Below are 24,344 nucleotides of genomic sequence, written 5' to 3' on the forward strand. Positions count from 1 at the left end.
ATCTACTTGCTGCTGGATTCTACTTGCTGCTGGATTCTACCTGCTGCTGGATTCTACCTGCTGCTGGAATCTACTTGCTGCGGGAATCTACTTGCTGCTGGATTCTACTTGCTGCTGGAATCTACTTGCTGCTGGAATCTACTTGCTGCTGGAATCTACTTGCTGCTGGATTCTACCTGCTGCTGGAATCTACCTGCTGCTGGATTCTACTTGCTGCTGGATTCTACTTGCTGCTGGATTCTACTTGCTGCTGGATTCTACTTGCTGCTGGAATCTACCTGCTGCTGGATTCTACTTGCTAATGGATTCTACCTTCTGCTGGATTCTACTTGCTAATGTATTCTACCTTCTGTTGGAATCTACTTGCTGCTGGATTCTACTTGCTGCTGGATTCTACTTGCTGCTGGATTCTACTTGCTGCTGGAATCTACCTGCTGCTGGATTCTACTTGCTAATGGATTCTACCTTCTGCTGGATTCTACTTGCTAATGTATTCTACCTTCTGTTGGAATCTACTTGCTGCTGGAATCTACTTGCTGCTGGATTCTACCTGCTGCTGGAATCTACTTGCTGCTGGAATCTACTTGCTGCTGGAATCTACTTGCTGCTGGATTCTACCTGCTGCTGGAATCTACCTGCTGCTGGAATCTACTTGCTGCTGGATTCTACCTGCTGCTGGATTCTACCTGCTGCTGGATTCTAATTGCTGCTGGATTCTACCTGCTGCTGGATTCTACTCGCTGCTGGATTCTACCTGCTGCTGGAATCTACCTGCTGCTGGAATCTCCTTGCTGCTGGATTCTACTTGCTGCTAGATTCTACTTGCTGCTAGATTCTACTCGCTGCTGGATTCTATTTGCTGCTGGAATCTACCTGCTGCTAGAATCTACTTGCTGCTGGATTCTACTTGCTGCTGGAATCTACTTGCTGCTGGAATCTACTTGCTGCTGGATTCTACTGCTGCTGGAATCTACTTGCTGCTGGATTCTACTTGCTGCTGGATTCTACTTGCTGCAGGAATCTACTTGCTGCTGGATTCTACCTGCTGCTGGATTCTACTTGCTGCTGGAATCTACTTGCTGCTGGATTCTACTTGGTGCTGGATGATGGCTAGTTAGCTCACATAAGTGTAACAGTGCTCTCAGACTTCCCTACAATAACATAGAAGAGAAGATACAATAAGGTTATACACGTATTGTGTTACATTGTGCCCAAGAGTGTTGGTATTGAGATTCCATTCACTATAGGTGCTTGTTATTGTTATTTTATTAAGACAAGAGGTGCAGGGAAGACCAATGAAGACATGTGTTAGGTGTAATTAGTTCAGTCATTTGGTAGTGACTATCTGGACATAGTATCTGATTTCACCATTGAACCTATTGGTCTGACTACCAGTAATTATCTCTAAGGACACGAGTGTCTCCATTAAAAGATGTAAAGGTGTGGACCACACACTAATAAACTCTACGCTGAAATTGATCAAAGGCAATTAAAATTCCTAAATGCAAAAGTTTGCAAGTTCACTTGCAAATGGACTGGTTGCAGTCAACTATAGTGGTATATTAACTGACTGATTTATACAGGTCTAGTAACACAACTCTAACTGATTAACACTGTAATTAGCACAACTCAAACTGATTAACACTGTAATTAACACAACTCTAACTGATTAATACTGTAATTAACACAACTCTAACTGATCTATACTGTAATTAACACAACTCTAACAGATGAATACTGTAATTAACACAACTCTAACTGATCTATACTGTAATTAACACAACTCTAACTGATTAACACTGTAATTAACACAACTCCAACTGATTAATACTGTAATTAACACAACTCTATCTGATTAACACTGTTATTAACACAACTCTAACTGATTAACACTGTAATTAACACAACTCTAACTGATTAACACTGTAATTAACACAACTCTATCTGATTAACACTGTTATTAACACAACTCTATCTGATTAACACTGTAATTAACACAACTCTAACTGATCTATACTGTAATTAACACAACTCTAACTGATTAACACTGTAATTAACACAACTCTAACTGATTAACACTGTCATTAACACAACTCTAACTGATCTATACTGTAATTAACACAACTCTAACTGATTAACACTGTAATTAACACAACTCTAACTGATTAACACTGTAATTAACACAACTCTAACTGATTAACACTGTAATTAACACAACTCTAACTGATTAACACTGTAATTAACACAACTCTAACTGATTAACACTGTCATTAACACAACTCTATCTGATTAACACTGTCATTAACACAACTCTAACTGATTAACACTGTAATTAACACAACTCTAACTGATCTATACTGTAATTAACACAACTCTAACTGATTAACACTGTTATTAACACAACTCTAACTGACTAAAACTGATAGTAACGCAACTCTAACTGATATACATTTCTTCGGGATCGGTGTCATTTCCACGGGACGGTTGAGCTAACGTAGGCTAATGCGAAAGGCATGAGGTTGTAAGTAACAAGAACATTTCCCAGGACATAGAAATATCTGATATTGGCAGAAAGCTTAAATTCTTGTTCATCTAACCTGCACTGTCCAATTTACAGTAGCTATTACATTGAAAGAATACCATGCTATTGTTTGAGGAGAGTGCACAATTTTGAACATAAAAAGTTATTAATAAGCAAATTAGGCACATTTGAGCAATCTTGATACAACATTTTGAACAGAAATGCAATGGTTCCTTGGATCAGTCTAAAACATTGCAACTACACTGATGCAATTTAATGGCAAAAAACTAAATTTCAACTGGGCTGGAATAATATATTATGGCCTTTCTCTTGCACTTCAAAGATGATGGTACAAAACAAATTACAAAAGAACGGTTGGTTTTTTCTTTGTATTATCTTTTACCAGATCTATTGTGTTATATTCTCCTGAATTCCTTTCACATTTCCACAAACTTCAAAGTGTTTCCTTTCAAATGGTACCAAGAATATGCATATCCTTGCTTCAGGGCCTGAGCTACAGGCAGTTAGAAATGGGTATGTCATTTTAGGCAAAATGTATAAAAAGGGGCGGATCCTTAATTAAATACCATAACATTCATGATACCCTATTATTTGAGGTGGCTTTCAAAATCAGGACAGAGTCGTGCTCAGTTAATAGAGTGACTTAAAAACGCACTAATGTGTTGGGCTGCCTTGGAGGAGGAGGAAGATGATGAAGAGGAGAGCGGTCCTTTCTCTCCAGAGCCAAGATTCAAGGACCAGCCTTTAATGAGGTAGTGGTGATAGAGAACGCCTGACATGGAGAGGTGAAGGAGAGACTTACCTGCAGCACTCAGCACACAGGAGGTTCGCTACTCAAAGCTTAAGCTGGTAACAGAAGAAGTTAATAGTGTCAAGAGGTCATAAGAAGAAACATTTTCTACCAGACAGAACTGGGGAAATCTTATAATCAGAAATATGGTGTAACATTAGCCAAGAAGGAAAGTGCAGCAGAAAACAGGATGGAAGTCAGCTTTAAGCACCAACGGCAATTCCATGGCTTTTTACTGTTAGTGGACTGAAATATACCGCATCATCTGTTTCACAAACTAAATAGAGGAATGGGTCTTAGAAATATAGAATCATATTATTATATCTAATGGCTACACTCCAGACTGAATAGAAACCAGAGAAATACCGACTGCGTCAAACCAAGTCTTTATTAATTCAACACATCGAGTCGTAATTTCAAAGTAAAAGGAAATGGCCTTGATTTGAGCCTGTTGAGAAACAGTCATATTATCGGAAAATTATTTTCATTTTTAAGAGTTAGAGATTTTGTAGTGAAGTATTGACATCAACCAGTAAAGACTAATAATAGATAAGGTAGCTAATTCCGGAGGGGGGGTTCTAAATGGCAACCTATTCCCTATGTAGTGCACCCCTTTTGACCAGGGCCCATAGGGTTCTAGTCAAAAGTAGTGCAATTAGTAGGGAGTAGGGTGTCATATGGAAAGCATAGGAAAGATTATGTGGTATGTGGACAGGCTCAAGTGTATTATGGGCCTGAGATTTACAGATATGTTGTCGGAAGCAGAATGGTCCAGTGGTCTGATGTGACTCAGGAACATTACTCCTGCAATTGAGTGTGGCCAAACATGGCCATCTAGTCATTAATCCACATTAAGACGTGTTGTGTAATGAGCAACATCTCCGGGTTGTTGAAGTGAAACATATTCCTGACCAGTTTAATTAAGCATGATTCCCTGTCAATGTTGTTTAAGATTCCAGCCCTGAAGATAATGTGAGATTCACTTTACACAATTAAGTTTGCATTAAAAACACTTGCAGTGTTAGGGTGCACCAGTTAGAGTTGTGTTGATAACAGTGTTAATCAGTTAGAGTTGTGTTAATTACAGTATAGATCAGTTAGAGTTGTGTTAATTACAGTATAGATCAGTTAGAGTTGTGTTAATTACAGTGTTAATCAGATAGAGTTGTGTTAATTACAGTATTAATAAACACATGTATTTTGTTCCATCTCAAGGATCAATGACGTCTGTGTTCACCAATACGTACGACTCAATACATACAGTTGTATTTAATGGTGGGGATTTTGCCTCTCCAGTCATAGTGTTATACTTGATGTTGTACGTGTTTATATTGTGTACAAATAAATACAGTAAAACAAATGATGTAGAGTTTGGCATTATAGTCCACCATCCAGTCTCTTCACATTACAACAGACAGATATAGACTGGGTCCACCATCCAGTCTCTTCACATTACAACAGACAGATATAGACTGGGTCCATCATCCAGGTGACAAGATTTATAGTCTCTTCACATTACCATTACCTACTCATTTGAGTTGGAACGCAGAGTTAAGGAAAAGCATCAAACAAGTGCTCAGCATACGTGGGACCTCCTTCAAGACTGTTGGAAAAGCATTCCAGGTGAAGCTGGTTGAGAGAATGCCAGGGGTGTGCAAAGCTGTCATCAAGGCAAAAGGTGGCTACTTTGAAGAATCTCAAATATAAAATATATTTAGATTTGTTTAATACTTTTTTGGTTATTACATGATTCCATATGTGTAATGTCATAGTTTTGATGTGTTCACTAGTGTTCTACAATTTAGAAAATAATGAAAATAAAGAAAAACCCTGGAATGAGTAGATGTGTCCGAACTTTTGACTGGTGCTGTATATGGATTAGGGGTACATCCCAAATGGCACCCTAATGCCTATATATGGCACTACTTTAGACTTTTGGCAGGGGTCAAAAGTAGTGCACTATACAGGGAACAGAGTGACATTTGGGACAGAGGCTTGGACAGAAGGTTTTAGCTTAGTCGTGGAGGTCAGACAGATGTCAGCCATTTTATCGACAGGACAACGTTGAGGGATCACCTTAGAGAACGGTAGAATCATCCAATCATCCTCCTACTGAAATGTCATTATTGTCAAAGTAAACTCACGGCCACCCACGATTGTATGGATTTGACAGTTGAGGAGGCATGGCGTAGGAGGAGAAGTTACATCAACACTATATATAAACTAGTTAGATGTAGTGTGCTGCGAGGTCACCCACGACGGAGGAGAGGCCAAATCAACGCTATATAAACTAGTCAGATGTAGTCACATCAACACTATATACACTGAACAAAAATGCAACTTAAAACCATTTCTAAGATTTTATTGAGTTACAGTTCATAGAAGGAAATCAGTCAATTTAAATAAATTCATTAGGCACTAATTTATAGATTTCACAGGACTGAGCAGGGGTGCAGCCATGGGTGGACCTGGGAGGGCATAGGCCCACCCACTGAGGAGCAAGGCCTAGCCAATCAGAAGGAGTTTTTCCCCACACAAGGGCTTTATTACAGACAGAAGTACTTGTCTGGATTATCTTGGCAAAGAAGAAATGCTCACTAATAGGGATGTAAACACATTTTAGAGAAATACGTTTTTTGTGCATACGGAACATTTCTGGGATCAATTATTTCAGCTCATGAAACATGGGACAAACACTTTACATGTTGCGTTTATATTTTTGTTCAGTGTAGAAACTAGTTATTTGTAATTCAGACTGTATCACAACCCGCCGTGATTGGGAGCGTCGTCCAGGTTTGGCCGGTGTAGGTCGTCAAAGTAAATAATGATTTGTTCTTGACTTGCAGAGTTAAATAAAGGTTCAATAATAAAAAATGTACATGTTCTGCACGGTCACACATGACTGACGAGCGGACAGATCAACACTATATAAACTAGTCAGAGGTAGTCACAGCAACACTATATAAACTAGTCAGAGGTAGTCACATCAACACTATATAAACTAGTCAGAGGTAGTCACATCAACACTATATAAACTAGTCAGAGGTAGTCACATCAACACTATATAAACTAGTTAGAGGTAGTCACAGCAACACTATATAAACTAGTTAGAGGTAGTCACAGCAACACTATATAAACTAGTCAGATGTAGTCACATCAACACTATATAAACTAGTCAGAGGTAGTCACATCAACACTATATAAACTAGTTAGAGGTAGTCACATCAACACTATATAAACTAGTTAGAGGTAGTCACATCAACACTATATAAACTAGTCAGAGGTAGTCACAGCAACACTATATAAACTAGTTAGAGGTAGTCACATCAACACTATGTAAAAGTTCAAGTTCAAGTTCAAGTTTATTTTATATAGCCCTTCGTACATCAGCTAATATCTCGAAGTGCTGTACAGAAACCCAGCCTAAAACCCCAAACAGCAAGCAATGCAGGTGTAGAAGCACGGTGGCTAGGAAAAACTCCCTAGAAAGGCCAAAACCTAAGAAGAAACCTAGAGAGGAACCAGGCTATGAGGGGTGGCCAGTCCTCTTCTGGCTGTGCCGGGTGGAGATTATAACAGAACTATGCCAAGATGTTCAAAATGTTCATAAGTGACAAGCATGGTCAAATAATAATCATGAATAATTTTCAGTTGGCTTTTCATAGCCGATCATTAAGAGTTGAAAACAGCAGGTCTGGGACAGGTGGCGGTTCCATAACCGCAGGCAGAACAGTTGAAACTGGAATAGCAGCAAGGCCAGGTGGACTGGGGACAGCAAGGAGTCAACATGCCCGGAAGTCCTGACGTATGGTCCTAGGGCTCAGGTCCTCCGAGAAAGAGAAAGAAAGAGAGAAGGAGAAAATTAGAGAGAGCCAAGATTTTCAAAATGTTCATAAATGACAAGCATGGTCAAATAATAAACTAGTTAGTTGTAGTCACATCAACACTATATAAACTAGTCAGAGGTAGTCACATCAACACTATATATAAACTAGTTAGTTGTAGTCACATCAACACTATGTAAAACTAGTTAGTTGTAGTCACATCAACACTATATAAACTAGTCAGAGGTAGTCACATCAACACTATATATAAACTAGTTAGTTGTAGTCACATCAACACTATGTATAAACTAGTTAGTTGTAGTCACATCAACACTATATAAACTAGTCAGAGGTAGTCACATCAACACTATATATAAACTAGTTAGTTGTAGTCACATCAACACTATGTATAAACTAGTTAGTTGTAGTCACATCAACACGATGTATAAACTAGTTAGTTGTAGTCACATCAACACTATGTATAAACTAGTTAGTTGTAGTCACATCAACACTATATATAAACTAGTCAGAGGTAGTCACATCAACACTATGTATAAACTAGTTAGTTGTAGTCACATCAACACTATATATTAACTAGTTAGTTGTAGTCACATCAACACTATGTATAAACTAGTTAGTTGTAGTCACATCAACACTATATATAAACTAGTCAGAGGTAGTCACATCAACACTATGTATAAACTAGTTAGTTGTAGTCACATCAACACTATATAAACTAGTCAGAGGTAGTCACATCAACACTATATAAACTAGTTAGTTGTAGTCACATCAGCACTATATATAAACTAGTTAGTTGTAGTCACATCAATACTATTTAAACTAGTTAGTTGTAGTCACATCAACACTATTTAAACTAGTCAGATGTAGTCACATCAACACTATATAAACTAGTTAGTTGTAGTCACATCAACACTATATAAACTAGTCAGAGGTAGTCACATTTACACTATATATAAACTAGTTAGTTGTAGTCACATCAATACTATATATAAACTAGTTAGTTGTAGTCACATCAACACTATATATAAACTAGTCAGAGGTAGTCACATCAACACTATATATAAACTAGTTAGTTGTAGTCACATCAACACTATGTAAAACTAGTCAGAGGTAGTCACATCAACACTATATAAACTAGTTAGAGGTAGTCACATCAACACTATATAAACTAGTTAGAGGTAGTCACAGCAACACTATATAAACTAGTCAGAGGTAGTCACATCAACACTATATAAACTAGTCAGAGGTAGTCACATCAACACTATGTATAAACTAGTTAGTTGTAGTCACATCAACACTATGTATAAACTAGTTAGTTGTAGTCACATCAACACTATGTAAAACTAGTCAGATGTAGTCACAGCAACACTATATAAACTAGTCAGAGGTAGTCACATCAACACTATGTAAAACTAGTTAGAGGTAGTCACATCAACACTATATAAACTAGTTAGTTGTAGTCACAGCAACACTATATAAACTAGTTAGATGTAGTCACATCAACACTATATAAACTAGTCAGAGGTAGTCACATCAACACTATATAAACTAGTCAGAGGTAGTCACAGCAACACTATATATAAACTAGTTAGTTGTAGTCACAGCAACACTATATAAACTAGTTAGAGGTAGTCACATCAACACTATATAAACTAGTTAGAGGTAGTCACATCAACACTATATAAACTAGTTAGAGGTAGTCACATCAACACTATATATAAACTAGTTAGTTGTAGTCACATCAACACTATGTAAAACTAGTTAGTTGTAGTCACATCAACACTATATAAACTAGTTAGTTGTAGTCACATCAACACTATATATAAACTAGTTAGTTGTAGTCACATCAACACTATATATAAACTAGTTAGTTGTAGTCACATCAACACTATATAAACTAGTCAGAGGTAGTCACATCAACACTATGTAAAACTAGTTAGTTGTAGTCACATCAACACTATATATAAACTAGTTAATTGTTGTCACAACAACACTATATATAAACTAGTTAGTTGTAGTCACATCAACACTATATATAAACTAGTCAGAGGTAGTCACACTAACACTATATAAACTAGTTAGAGGTAGTCACATCAACACTATTTAAACTAGTCAGAGGTAGTCACATCAACACTATATAAACTAGTCAGAGGTAGTCACAGCAACACTATATAAACTAGTCAGAGGTAGTCACATCAACACTATATAAACTAGTTAGATGTAGTCACATCAACACTATATAAACTAGTTAGAGGTAGTCACATCAACACTATATAAACTAGTCAGAGGTAGTCACATCAACACTATATAAACTAGTTAGAGGTAGTCACATCAACACTATATAAACTAGTCAGAGGTAGTCACAGCAACACTATATAAACTAGTCAGAGGTAGTCACATCAACACTATATAAACTAGTCAGAGGTAGTCACAGCAACACTATATAAACTAGTTAGAGGTAGTCACATCAACACTATATAAACTAGTTAGAGGTAGTCACATCAACACTATATAAACTAGTTAGAGGTAGTCACAGCAACACTATATAAACTAGTTAGAGGTAGTCACATCAACACTATATAAACTAGTCAGAGGTAGTCACATCAACACTATATAAACTAGTCAGAGGTAGTCACATCAACACTATGTAAAACTAGTTAGTTGTAGTCACATCAACACTATATATAAACTAGTTAATTGTTGTCACAACAACACTATATATAAACTAGTTAGTTGTAGTCACAACAACACTGTCAAGGTTGTGTGCGGAGAATATTTGGAGTCAAACGCAGGACACAGGTGTTGAGCGAAACCACAGAGTTTTACTCAAAATAAATGCACAATTCCACAAATGGAAAATAAACAGATACGTACACGTATCAAATACAACACCTAACGCACAAACAATCACGGACAAACAGAAATGAAAGCCAGAGGGTTAAATAGGGAACATGATGGGGGAATTGAAACCAGGTGTGTATAATACAGACAAAACAAAACGAAACTGAAAAATGGATCGATGGTGACTAGAAAGCCGGTGACGTCGACCGCCGAACACCACCCGAACAAGGAGAAGGGCCGACTTCGGCGGAAGTCGTGACAGTACCCCTCCCCTGACGCGCGGCTCCAGCAGCCCGACGACACTGGCCTTGGGGACGACCCGGAGGGCGAGGTGCAGGGCGATCCGGGTGGAGACGGTGAAACTCTTGTAACATGGATGGATCTAGAATGTCCTCCACCGGTACCCAGCATCTCTCCTCCGGACCGTACCCCTCCCACTCCACGAGGTACTGAAGGCCCCTCGCCCGACGTCTAGAATCCATGATGGCCCTTACGGTATACGCCGGGACCCCCTCGATGTCAAGAGGGGGCGGAGGGACCTCCCGCACCTCAGACTGCTGGAGCGGACCAGCCACCACCGGCCTGAGGAGAGACACATGGAACGAGGGATTAATACGGTAATCAGGGGGGAGTTGTAACCTATAACAAACCTCGTTCAGTCTCCTCAGGACTTTAAATGGCCCCACAAACCGCGGACCCAGCTTCCGGCAGGGCAGGTGAAGGGGTAGGTTTCGGGTCGAGAGCCAGACCCGATCCCCCGGTGCATACACCGGGGCCTCACTGCGGTGGCGGTCGGCACTCGCCTTTTGTCTCCTGATGGCCCGTTGTAACCGCACATGGGCAGCGTTCCAAGTCTCCTCTGAGTGCCGAAACCATTCATCCACCGCAGGAGCCTCAATCTGGCTCTGATGCCATGGTGCCAGGACCGGCTGGTAACCTAGCACACACTGAAACGGTGATAGGTTGGTAGAGGAGTGGCGGAGGGAGTTTTGGGCCATCTCCGCCCAGGGGATGTAAGCTGCCCATTCCCCCGGCCGGTCCTGGCAATAGGACCTCAGAAACCTACCCACATCCTGGTTTACTCTTTCCACCTGCCCGTTACTCTCGGGGTGGAAACCTGAGGTAAGGCTGACCGAGATCCCCAGGCGTTCCATAAACGCCCTCCAGACTCTAGATGTAAATTGGGGACCCCGATCAGAAACTATATCCTCAGGCACCCCGTAGTGCCGGAATACATGGGTGAACAGAGCCTCCGCAGTTTGTAGAGCCGTAGGGAGACCGGGCAAAGGAAGGAGACGGCAGGACTTAGAAAACCGATCCACAACGACCAGGATCGTGGTGTTACCCCGCGACGGGGGAAGATCCGTCACGAAATCCACCGATAGGTGTGACCATGGTCGCTGTGGAACGGGAAGGGGTTGTAATTTCCCTCTGGGCAGATGTCTAGGTGCCTTGCACTGTGCACATACCGAACAGGAGGAAACATAAACCCGCACGTCCTTAGCTAAAGTGGGCCACCAGTACTTCCCAGAAAGGCAGCGCACCGTCCGACCGATACCAGGATGACCAGAGGAGGGTGACGTATGAACCCAACAGATCAAACGATCGCGGACATCAAACGGAACGTACATACGCCCAGCTGGACAGTCAGGTGGAATGGGCTCTGAACGTGACGCCCGTTCGATGTCCGCGTCCACCTCCCATACCACCGGTGCCACCAGGCGAGAGGCTGGAATGATGGGAGTGGGATCTGAGGACCTCTCCTCTGTATCATACAGCCGGGACAGTGCGTCTGCCTTAACGTTCTGGGAACCTGGTTTGTAGGAAAGGGTGAAATCAAAACGGGTGAAAAACATGGCCCACCTTGCCTGGCGAGGGTTCATTCTCCTCGCCGCCCGGATGTACTCCAGATTGCGGTGGTCAGTCCAAATGAGAAAAGGGTGTCTTGCCCCCTCAAGCCAATGTCTCCACGCTTTCAAAGCCATGACAACAGCCAGCAACTCCCGGTCCCCCACATCATAGTTTCGCTCCGCCGGGCTGAGCTTCTTCGAAAAGAATGCACAGGGGCGGAGTTTTAGTGGCGTACCCGAGCGCTGAGACAGCACAGCCCCTATCCCCGCCTCGGACGCGTCCACCTCAACTATGAATGCTAAGGAAGGATCAGGATGAGCCAGCACGGGAGCTGAGGTAAACAGAGCCTTCAGGTGACCAAACGCCCTGTCCGCTCCAGCTGTCCACTGCAGTCGCACCGGTCCTCCCTTCAGCAGTGAGGTAATGGGAGCCGCTACCTGACCAAAACCCCGGATAAATCTCCGGTAGTAGTTGGCAAACCCTAAAAACCGCTGCACTTCCTTTACCGTGGTTGGAGTCGGCCAATTACGCACGGCTGAAATGCGGTCATTCTCCATCTCTACCCCTGACGCTGAAAAGCGGTACCCTAGGAAGGAGATGGACTGTTGGAAGAACAGACATTTCTCAGCCTTGACGTACAGGTCATGCTCCAACAGTCGACCAAGCACCCTGCGCACTAGGGACACATGCTCGGCGCGTGTAGCGGAATATATTAGAATGTCATCTATATACACCACTACACCCTGACCGTGCAGGTCCCTAAAGATCTCATCCACAAAGGATTGGAAGACTGATGGAGCATTCATTAACCCGTACGGCATGACGAGGTACTCATAATGCCCAGAAGTGGTGCTAAATGCTGTCTTCCACTCATCTCCCCCCTTGATACGCACCAGGTTGTAAGCGCTCCTGAGGTCCAATTTTGTGAAGAAGCGCGCCCCGTGTAATGACTCGGTCATACTCGCTATAAGTGGTAGCGGGTAACTGTATTTTACCGTGATCTTATTTAATCCGCGATAATCAATACACGGGCGCAAACCTCCATCCTTCTTCTTCACAAAAAAGAAACTCGAGGAGACAGGTGAGATGGAAGGCCGAATGTATCCCTGTCCCAGAGATTCGGTGACATATGTCTCCATAGCCACCGTCTCCTCCTGTGACAGGGGATACACGTGACTCCTGGGAAGTTTAGCGTCTACCAAGAGATCTATCACACAATCCCCCGGTCGATGGGGTGGTAATTGAGTCGCCTTCTTCTTACAGAAGGCGAGTGCCAAATCGGCATATTCGGGAGGAATGTGCATGGTGGAAACCTGGTTTGGACTTTCCACCGTAGTGGCACCTAAGGAAACACCTACACACCTCCCTGAACACTGACAGGACCATCCCTTGAGAGCCCTCTGTTGCCACGAAATAATCGGATCATGAGAGGCCAACCAGGGAAGACCCAACACAACAGGAAACGCAGGAGAGTCGATCAGGAAGAGACTAATTCTCTCCTCGTGATCCTCCCGCGTTCTCATAGCGATGGGCACTGTGACCTCCCCAACCAGCCCCGACCCCAAAGGACGACTATCTAAGGCATGTACAGGGAAGGGAACATCAACCGGAATAATAGGGATCCCTAAGCTATGAGCCAAAGAGCGGTCAATAAAGTTCCCAGCTGCGCCTGAATCTACTAGCGCCTTATGCTGGGAATGTGGGGAAAACCCAGGAAATTCTATAGATAACCACATGAGTGCAACAGAAGGCTCTGGGTGAGTTATGTGCCTACTCACCTGAGACGACCCACCAGTGCTCCGCCTGCTACCTCGACTCCCAGGAGAAACACCCCAGCACCGGACAGCAGTGTGCCCTCTGCGTCCACAGTTGGTACATGGAGTGGTTCCCCCTCCGGTCTCCCTCCTAGCAGCCCCTCTCAACTCCATAGGGGTTGGATCCAAGGAGCTGGGTAATGGAATGGGCGGACCCCGATCTAGACGCCCGCGGGAGGCCAACAGGTTATCCAGCCGGATAGATAAATCCACCAGCTGGTCCAGGTTGAGAGTGGTGTCCCTGCAGGCTAGCTCCCTACGAACGTCCTCTCGTAGACTACACCTGTAGTGGTCGATCAGGGCCCGCTCATTCCATCCCGCACCAGCGGCCAGAGTACGGAAGTCCAAAGCGAAATCTTGAGCGCTCCTCATCCCCTGCCTGAGATGGAACAATCGCTCTCCCGCCGCTCTCCCTTCAGGTGGATGGTCAAAGACTGCCCGGAAGCGGCGAGAGAAGTCATCATAATTATCCAGGGTAGATCCCTCTCTTCCCCAGATGGCGTTGGCCCACTCCAGGGCTTTACCAGTCAGACAGGAGATGAGAGCGCCCACCCTCTCGTGTCCCGAAGGGGACGGATGAACAGATGCCAGGTATAGCTCCAGCTGTAGGAGGAAACCCTGACACCCGGCTGCTGTTCCGTCATACGCTCCCGGGAGCGAGAGCCGAATTCCACTGGTTCCGACCGGTGGAGGGATGGATGGTGGTGTAGGTTGAGGTGCGAGTGTTGGTGCTGGGTTATGATTTACCGGGAGACCTCCTCTCTCCCATCTTTCCATAGTTTGCAGCACTCGATCCATGGCTGTCCCTAAACTATGCAACATAGTCGCGTGCTGTTGAACCTGCTCCTCTACTGGGAGAGAAGGGCTGGCTGCGCCTGCTGACTCCATTTGACGAGAGGTCCGTGATTCTGTCAAGGTTGTGTGCGGAGAATATTTGGAGTCAAACGCAGGACACAGGTGTTGAGCGAAACCACAGAGTTTTACTCAAAATAAATGCACAATTCCACAAATGGAAAATAAACAGATACGTACACGTATCAAATACAACACCTAACGCACAAACAATCACGGACAAACAGAAATGAAAGCCAGAGGGTTAAATAGGGAACATGATGGGGGAATTGAAACCAGGTGTGTATAATACAGACAAAACAAAACGAAACTGAAAAATGGATCGATGGTGACTAGAAAGCCGGTGACGTCGACCGCCGAACACCACCCGAACAAGGAGAAGGGCCGACTTCGGCGGAAGTCGTGACAAACACTATATAAACTAGTTAGTTGTAGTCACATCAACACTATATAAACTAGTCAGATGTAGTCACATCAACACTATATATAAACTAGTTAGTTGTAGTCACATCAACACTATATATAAACTAGTTAGTTGTAGTCACAACAACACTATATAAACTAGTTAGTTGTAGTCACATCAACACTATATAAACTAGTCAGATGTAGTCACATCAACACTATATATAAACTAGTTAGTTGTAGTCACATCAACACTATGTATAAAGTAGTTAGTTGTAGTCACATCAACACTATATAAACTAGTCAGAGGTAGTCACATCAACACTATATATAAACTAGTTAGTTGTTGTCACATCAACACTATATAAACTAGTCAGATGTAGTCACATCAGCACTATATATAAACTAGTTAGTTGTAGTCACATCAATACTATTTAAACTAGTTAGTTGTAGTCACATCAACACTATTTAAACTAGTCAGATGTAGTCACATCAACACTATATAAACTAGTCAGAGGTAGTCACATCAACACTATATAAACTAGTCAGAGGTAGTGACGTCGACCGCCGAACACCACCCGAACAAGGAGAAGGGCCGACTTCGGCGGAAGTCGTGAAAAACACTATATAAACTAGTTAGTTGTAGTCACATCAACACTATATAAACTAGTCAGATGTAGTCACATCAACACTATATATAAACTAGTTAGTTGTAGTCACATCAACACTATGTATAAAGTAGTTAGTTGTAGTCACATCAACACTATATAAACTAGTCAGAGGTAGTCACATCAACACTATATAAACTAGTTAGTTGTTGTCACATCAACACTATATAAACTAGTCAGATGTAGTCACATCAGCACTATATATAAACTAGTTAGTTGTAGTCACATCAATACTATTTAAACTAGTTAGTTGTAGTCACATCAACACTATTTAAACTAGTCAGATGTAGTCACATCAACACTATATAAACTAGTCAGAGGTAGTCACATCAACACTATATAAACTAGTCAGAGGTAGTCACATCAACACTATATATAAACTAGTTAGTTGTAGTCACATCAATACTATATATAAACTAGTTAGTTGTAGTCACATCAGCACTATATATAAACTAGTTAGTTGTAGTCACATCAACACTATATATAAACTAGTTAGTTGTAGTCACATCAACACTATATATAAACTAGTTAGTTGTAGTCACATCAACACTATATATAAACTAGTTAGTTGTAGTCACATCAACACTATGTAAAACTAGTCAGAGGTAGTCACATCAACACTATATAAACTAGTTAGAGGTAGTCACATCAACACTATATAAACTAGTCAGAGGTAGTCACATCAACACTATATAAACTAGTCAGAGGTAGTCACAGCAACACTATATAAACTAGTTAGAGGTAGTCACATCAACACTATATAAACTAGTTAGAGGTAGTCACATCAACACTATATAAACTAGTTAGAGGTAGTCACATCAACACTATATAAACTAGTCAGAGGTAGTCACATCAACACTATGTAAAACTAGTTAGTTGTAGTCACATCAACACTATATAAACTAGTTAATTGTTGTCACAACAACACTATATATAAACTAGTTAGTTGTAGTCACATCAACACTATATATAAACTAGTCAGAGGTAGTCACACTAACACTATATAAACTAGTTAGAGGTAGTCACATCAACACTATATAAACTAGTCAGAGGTAGTCACATCAACACTATATATAAACTAGTCAGATGTAGTCACATCAACACTATATAAACTAGTTAATTGTTGTCACAACAACACTATATATAAACTAGTTAGAGGTAGTCACATCAACACTATATAAACTAGTCAGAGGTAGTCACACTAACACTATATAAACTAGTTAGAGGTAGTCACATCAACACTATGTATAAACTAGTTAGTTGTAGTCACATCAACACTATATATAAACTAGTCAGATGTAGTCACATCAACACTATGTATAAACTAGTTAGTTGTAGTCACATCAACACTATATATAAACTAGTCAGATGTAGTCACATCAACACTATATAAACTAGTCAGATGTAGTCACATCAACACTATGTATAAACTAGTTAGTTGTAGTCACATCAACACTATATATAAACTAGTCAGATGTAGTCACATCAACACTATGTATAAACTAGTTAGTTGTAGTCACATCAACACTATATATAAACTAGTCAGATGTAGTCACATCAACACTATGTATAAACTAGTTAGTTGTTGTCACAACAACACTATATATAAACTAGTCAGAGGTAGTCACATCAACACTATATAAACTAGTCAGATGTAGTCACATCAACACTATGTATAAACTAGTTAGTTGTAGTCACATCAACACTATATATAAACTAGTCAGAGGTAGTCACATCAACACTATATAAACTAGTCAGATGTAGTCACATCAACACTATGTATAAACTAGTTAGTTGTAGTCACATCAACACTATATATAAACTAGTCAGATGTAGTCACATCAACACTATGTATAAACTAGTTAGAGGTAGTCACATCAACACTATATAAACTAGTTAGAGGTAGTCACATCAACACTATATAAACTAGTCAGAGGTAGTCACATCAACACTATATAAACTAGTCAGAGGTAGTCACATCAACACTATATAAACTAGTTAGTTGTAGTCACATCAACACTATGTATAAAGTAGTTAGTTGTAGTCACAACAACACTATATATAAACTAGTTAGTTGTAGTCACAACAACACTATATATAAACTAGTTAGTTGTTGTCACAACAACACTATATATAAACTAGTCAGAGGTAGTCACATCAACACTATATAAACTAGTTAGTTGTAGTCACATCAACACTATGTATAAAGTAGTTAGTTGTAGTCACAACAACACTATATATAAACTAGTTAGTTGTAGTCACAACAACACTATATATAAACTAGTTAGTTGTAGTCACATCAACACTATATAAACTAGTTAGTTGTACTCACATCAACACTATATAAACTAGTTAGTTGTAGTCACATCAACACTATATATAAACTAGTTAGTTGTAGTCACATCAACACTATATATAAACTAGTTAGTTGTTGTCACATCAACACTATGTATAAACTAGTCAGAGGTAGTCACATCAACACTATATATAAACTAGTCAGAGGTAGTCACATCAACACTATATAAACTAGTCAGAGGTAGTCACATCAATAATATATATAAACTAGTTAGTTGTAGTCACATCAACACTATATATAAACTAGTTAATTGTTGTCACAACAACACTATATATAAACTAGTTAGTTGTAGTCACAACAACACTACATAAACTAGTTAGTTGTAGTCACATCAACACTATATAAACTAGTCAGATGTAGTCACATCAACACTATTTATAAACTAGTTAGTTGTAGTCACATCAACACTATATATAAACTAGTTAGTTGTAGTCACAACAACACTATATAAACTAGTTAGTTGTAGTCACATCAACACTATATAAACTAGTCAGATGTAGTCACATCAACACTATATATAAACGAGTTAGTTGTAGTCACATCAACACTATGTATAAAGTAGTTAGTTGTAGTCACATCAACACTATATAAACTAGTCAGAGGTAGTCACAGCAACACTATATATAAACTAGTTAGTTGTAGTCACATCAACACTATATATAAACTAGTCAGAGGTAGTCACAGCAACACTATATAAACTAGTCAGAGGTAGTCACAGCAACACTATATATAAAATAGTTAGTTGTTGTCACATCAACACTATATATAAACTAGTCAGAGGTAGTCACAGCAACACTATATATAAACTAGTTAGTTGTAGTAACAACAACACTATATATAAACTAGTTAGTTGTAGTCACATCAACACTATATAAACGAGTTAGTTGTAGTCATATCAACACTATATATAAACTAGTCAGATGTAGTCACATCAACACTATATAAACTAGTCAGAGGTAGTCACATCAACACTATATATAAACTAGTTAGTTGTAGTCACATCAACACTATATATAAACTAGTTAGTTGTAGTCACATCAACACTATATAAACTAGTTAGTTGTAGTCACATCAACACTATATATAAACTAGTTAGTTGTTGTCACAACAACACTATATATAAACTATTTAGTTGTTGTCACATCAACACTATATATAAACTAGTCAGAGGTAGTCACATCAACACTATGTATAAACTAGTTAGTTGTAGTCACATCAACACGATGTATAAACTAGTTAGTTGTAGTCACATCAACACTATGTATAAACTAGTCAGAGGTAGTCACATCAACACTATATATAAACTAGTTAGTTGTAGTCACAACAACACTATATATAAACTAGTAGTTGTAGTCACAACAACACTATGTATAAACTAGTTAGTTGTTGTCACATCAACACTATGTATAAACTAGTTAGTTGTAGTCACATCAACACTATGTATAAACTAGTTAGTTGTAGTCACAACAACACTATATATAAACTAGTAGTTGTTGTCACATCAACACTATATATAAACTAGTTAGTTGTTGTCACAACAACACTATATATAAACTAGTTAGTTGTAGTCACATCAACACTATGTATAAAGTAGTTAGTTGTAGTCACAACAACACTATATATAAACTAGTCAGATGTAGTCACATCAACACTATGTATAAAGTAGTTAGTTGTAGTCACAACAACACTATATATAAACTAGTTAGTTGTAGTCACATCAACACTATGTATAAACTAGTTAGTTGTAGTCACATCAACACTATGTATAAACTAGTTAGTTGTAGTCACATCAACACTATATATAAACTAGTCAGATGTAGTCACATCAACACTATGTATAAACTAGTTAGTTGTAGTCACATCAACACTATATATAAACTAGTCAGATGTAGTCACATCAACACTATGTATAAACTAGTTAGTTGTAGTCACATCAACACTATATATAAACTTGTCAGATGTAGTCACATCAACACTATATAAACTAGTCAGATGTAGTCACATCAACACTATATATAAACTAGTCAGATGTAGTCACATCAACACTATGTATAAACTAGTTAGTTGTAGTCACATCAACACTATATATAAACTAGTCAGATGTAGTCACATCAACACTATGTATAAACTATTTAGTTGTAGTCACATCAACACTATATATAAACTAGTCAGATGTAGTCACATCAACACTATGTATAAACTAGTTAGTTGTTGTCACAACAACACTATATATAAACTAGTCAGAGGTAGTCACATCAACACTATATAAACTAGTCAGAGGTAGTCACATCAACACTATGTATAAACTAGTTAGTTGTAGTCACATCAACACTATATAAACTAGTCAGAGGTAGTCACATCAACACTATATAAACTAGTTAGAGGTAGTCACATCAACACTATATAAACTAGTCAGAGGTAGTCACATCAACACTATATAAACTAGTCAGAGGTAGTCACAGCAACACTATATAAACTAGTTAGAGGTAGTCACATCAACACTATATAAACTAGTTAGAGGTAGTCACATCAACACTATATAAACTAGTTAGAGGTAGTCACATCAACACTATATAAACTAGTCAGAGGTAGTCACATCAACACTATGTAAAACTAGTTAGTTGTAGTCACATCAACACTATATAAACTAGTTAATTGTTGTCACAACAACACTATATATAAACTAGTTAGTTGTAGTCACATCAACACTATATATAAACTAGTCAGAGGTAGTCACATCAAACACTATATAAACTAGTCAGAGGTAGTCACACTAACACTATATAAACTAGTTAGGAGGAGTCACATCAACACTATGTATAAACTAGTTAGTTGTAGTCCCATCAACACTATATATAAACTAGTCGATGTAGTCACATCAACACTATGTATAAACTAGTCAAGGTATCCACCTCACACTATATAAACTAGTCAGAGGTAGTCACATCAATAATATATATAAACTAGTTAGTTGTTGTCACATCAACACTATATATAAACTAGTTAGTTGTTGTCACATCAACACTATATATACATGTTATTTGTAGTGTGCTGATTTATTGATGATGTGATTCAGAGCAAGCTCCTTTGTCAATTTATATAAACTATGAGACAAACTTGAACTTTGGCTTGGTGAACACCACTTTCGTTGATGACAGTAATGTTCCCTCTGTGGATTTCTCAAGGCTGAACAGAATGATTGGGAAGTGAACACAGTGCTTGTACCAAAGTCCAAATTGCACTTATTTCTACACTGCTAGAAAAAAAGTGTCGTCTAGAACCTTTCAGGGTTCTTCAGCTGTCTCCATAGGAGAACCCTTTGAAGAACCCTTTATATTTGCAGCTAGAAACGATGTTCCATGTAGAACCCAATGTAGAAAGGGTTCTACATGGAACCCAAAAGGTTTCTACCTGGAACCAAAAAGGTTCCTCCTATAGGGAACAGCCGAAAAACCCTTTTGGAACCCCTTTTTCTTACAGTTTAGATTTCTGTGGAGGCCGGAAAGGTTCAGCGTTTGGTAAACATAAACCCTGACATTGGAATGACTTCTGCCTGTATTTAAGTCAGCCCAAGGTTGAATTGCGATTGCTGCTCTAGGAAAGGACAGAAATAATCAGAGATTTCAAACTTTGATCACAGAGAAAGTATTTTTCACGTCTGTTCCAGACGTATGAGTCAAAACAACATATCCTTTGCTCTCCGGAGGCATTCGGGAACATGCTTTCGTACACGTACACTATAATGTATTTTCTCCCTGCTGCAATTTGATGTTATTTAACTGCATTAACACAGAATCTAACATATGAGGTCCTTCACTACATACCGTAATTAGCCACCAGTATTAGATAACTTAAAAAACCTTGTGTTTTGGCTATTTCTTAAAAATCCTTGTGTTTCGGCTATTTCTTAAAAAACCTTGTTTTTTGACAATTTCTTAGAAAGCGATTAATGTTGCAAATCATCAAGACGGCTGACTGTACTGTACCTTCATCTGTAGCCAATGCTCTCAGACCTCAAGTTCACACACAATACATAAGCTGATTCATTTCAGGGGAGCGTGGATCTCTTTTTGACATTCTTCCTCCCTTTGTACTGTTCAACAACTACACTAATCAGCCTTATTATCACATTCATCGTATATTTGCGTCCTTGCGTTCGTATCCAAATCAAATCAAATTGTATTTGTCACATGCTTAGTAAAGAACAGATATAGACTAACGGTGAAATGCTTACTTTACGAGTCCATTTCCAACAATGCAGAGTTAAAGACACATATTATTAAACAGAAAATGTATATAGTGACACTAGGAATAAATACACATTGAATAACCAATAACAACGTTAACCTCTATCGAGGATATCGTTGAGAGATGGAGGCAGAGCAGAGTGTGCCTGAGCATGTTACATAAATTGTGTGTGTGTTGCATGATATGTTAGCGAGAGCTTGTAGTCCCGTTCTGCTTTCGAACTTTAACAAGAGACATTAACAGACTATTGTAACGACGCCATGATTTCAAAGGTGCTCCACAAACAGCTTGTGTGGCGATGGATGATTGAACCAAAGCACTTGAAAGGGGAAGAGAGACGTCAGGTTCACAGCATCCTGTCACAACCCATCTGCTTTCCTCCCTGCTCCCCTCAGTCACAAGCCTTTGTAAGGGAGATGGGGATGAACATCAAAGCTGAGCCATGCTACCTAAGAGACAGAAACAATTAGGATGGGGAGGGGAAGGAAGGATGGGGCATGGATGGTGTGGGAATGGGTTGGGGGTGTGATGGAAGGATGGGGCATGGATTGTGTTATAATGGGTTGGGGGTGAGATGGAAGGTTGGGGCATGGATTGTGTTGGAATGGGTTGGGGGTGTGATGGAAGGTTGGGGCATGGATGGTGTTGGAATGGGTTGGGGGTGTGATGGAAGGTTGGGGCATTGATGGTGTTGGAATGGGTTGGGGTTGTGATGGAAGGTTGGGGCATGGATGGTGTTGGAATGGGTTGGGGGTGTGATGGAAGGCTGGGGCATGGATGGTGTTGGAATGGGTTGGGGGTGTGATGGAAGGTTGGGGCATGGATTGTGTTGGAATGGGTTGGGGGTGTGATGGAAGGTTGGGGCATGGATGGTGTTGGAATGGGTTGGGGGTGTGATGGAAGGTTGGGGCATGGATGGTGTTGGAATGGGTTGGGGGTGTGATGGAAGGATGGGGCATGGATGGTGTTGGAATGGGTTGGGGGTGTGATGGAAGGTTGGGGCATGGATGGTGTTGGAATGGGTTGGGGGTGTGATGGAAGGTTGGGGCATGGATGGTGTTGGAATGGGTTGGGGGTGAGACGGAAGGATGGGGCATGGATGGTGTTGGAATGGGTTGGGGGTGTGATGGAAGAATGGGGCATGGATGGTGTTGGAATGGGTTGGGGGTGTGATGGAAGGTTGGGGCATGGATGGTGTTGGAATGGGTTGGGGGTGTGATGGAAGGTTGGGGCATGGATGGTGTTGGAATGGGTTGGGGGTGTGATGGAAGGTTGGGGCATGGATGGTGTTGGAATGGGTTGGGGGTGTGATGGAAGGTTGGGGCATGGATGGTGTTGGAATGGGTTGGGGGTGAGACGGAAGGATGGGGCATGGATGGTGTTGGAATGGTTGGGGGTGAGACGGAAGGATGGGGCATGGATGGTCTTGGAATGGGTTGGGGGTGAGACGGAAGGATGGGGCATGGATGGTGTTGGAATGGGTTGGGGGTGAGACGGAAGGATGGGGCATGGATGGTGTTGGAATGGGTTGGGGGTGAGACGGAAGCATGGGGCATGGATGGTGTTGGAATGGGTTGGGGGTGTGATGGAAGGGTGGGGCATGGATGGTGTTGGAATGGGTTGGGGGTGAGACGGAAGGATGGGGCATGGATGGTGTTGGAATGGGTTGGGGGTGTGATGGAAGGTTGGGGCATTGATGGTGTTGGAATGGGTTGGGGTTGTGATGGAAGGTTGGGGCATGGATGGTGTTGGAATGGGTTGGGGGTGTGATGGAAGGCTGGGGCATGGATGGTGTTGGAATGGGTTGGGGGTGAGACGGAAGGTTGGGGCATGGATGGTGTTGGAATGGATTGGGGGTGTGACGGAAGGATGGGGCATGGATGGTGTTGGAATGGGTTGGGGGTGAGACGGAAGGTTGGGGCATGGATGGTGTTGGAATGGGTTGGGGGTGAGACGGAAGGTTGGGGCATGGATGGTGTTGGAATGGGTTGGGGGTGAGACGGAAGGTTGGGGCATGGATGGTGTTGGAATGGGTTGGGGTTGTGATGGAAGGTTGGGGCATGGATGGTGTTGGAATGGGTTGGGGGTGAGACGGAAGGATGGGGCATGGATGGTGTTGGAATGGGTTGGGGTTG

This window comes from Salvelinus namaycush, chromosome 17, assembly GCF_016432855.1.
Source record: "Salvelinus namaycush isolate Seneca chromosome 17, SaNama_1.0, whole genome shotgun sequence".
In the NCBI taxonomy this organism is placed as follows: Eukaryota; Metazoa; Chordata; class Actinopteri; order Salmoniformes; family Salmonidae; genus Salvelinus; species Salvelinus namaycush.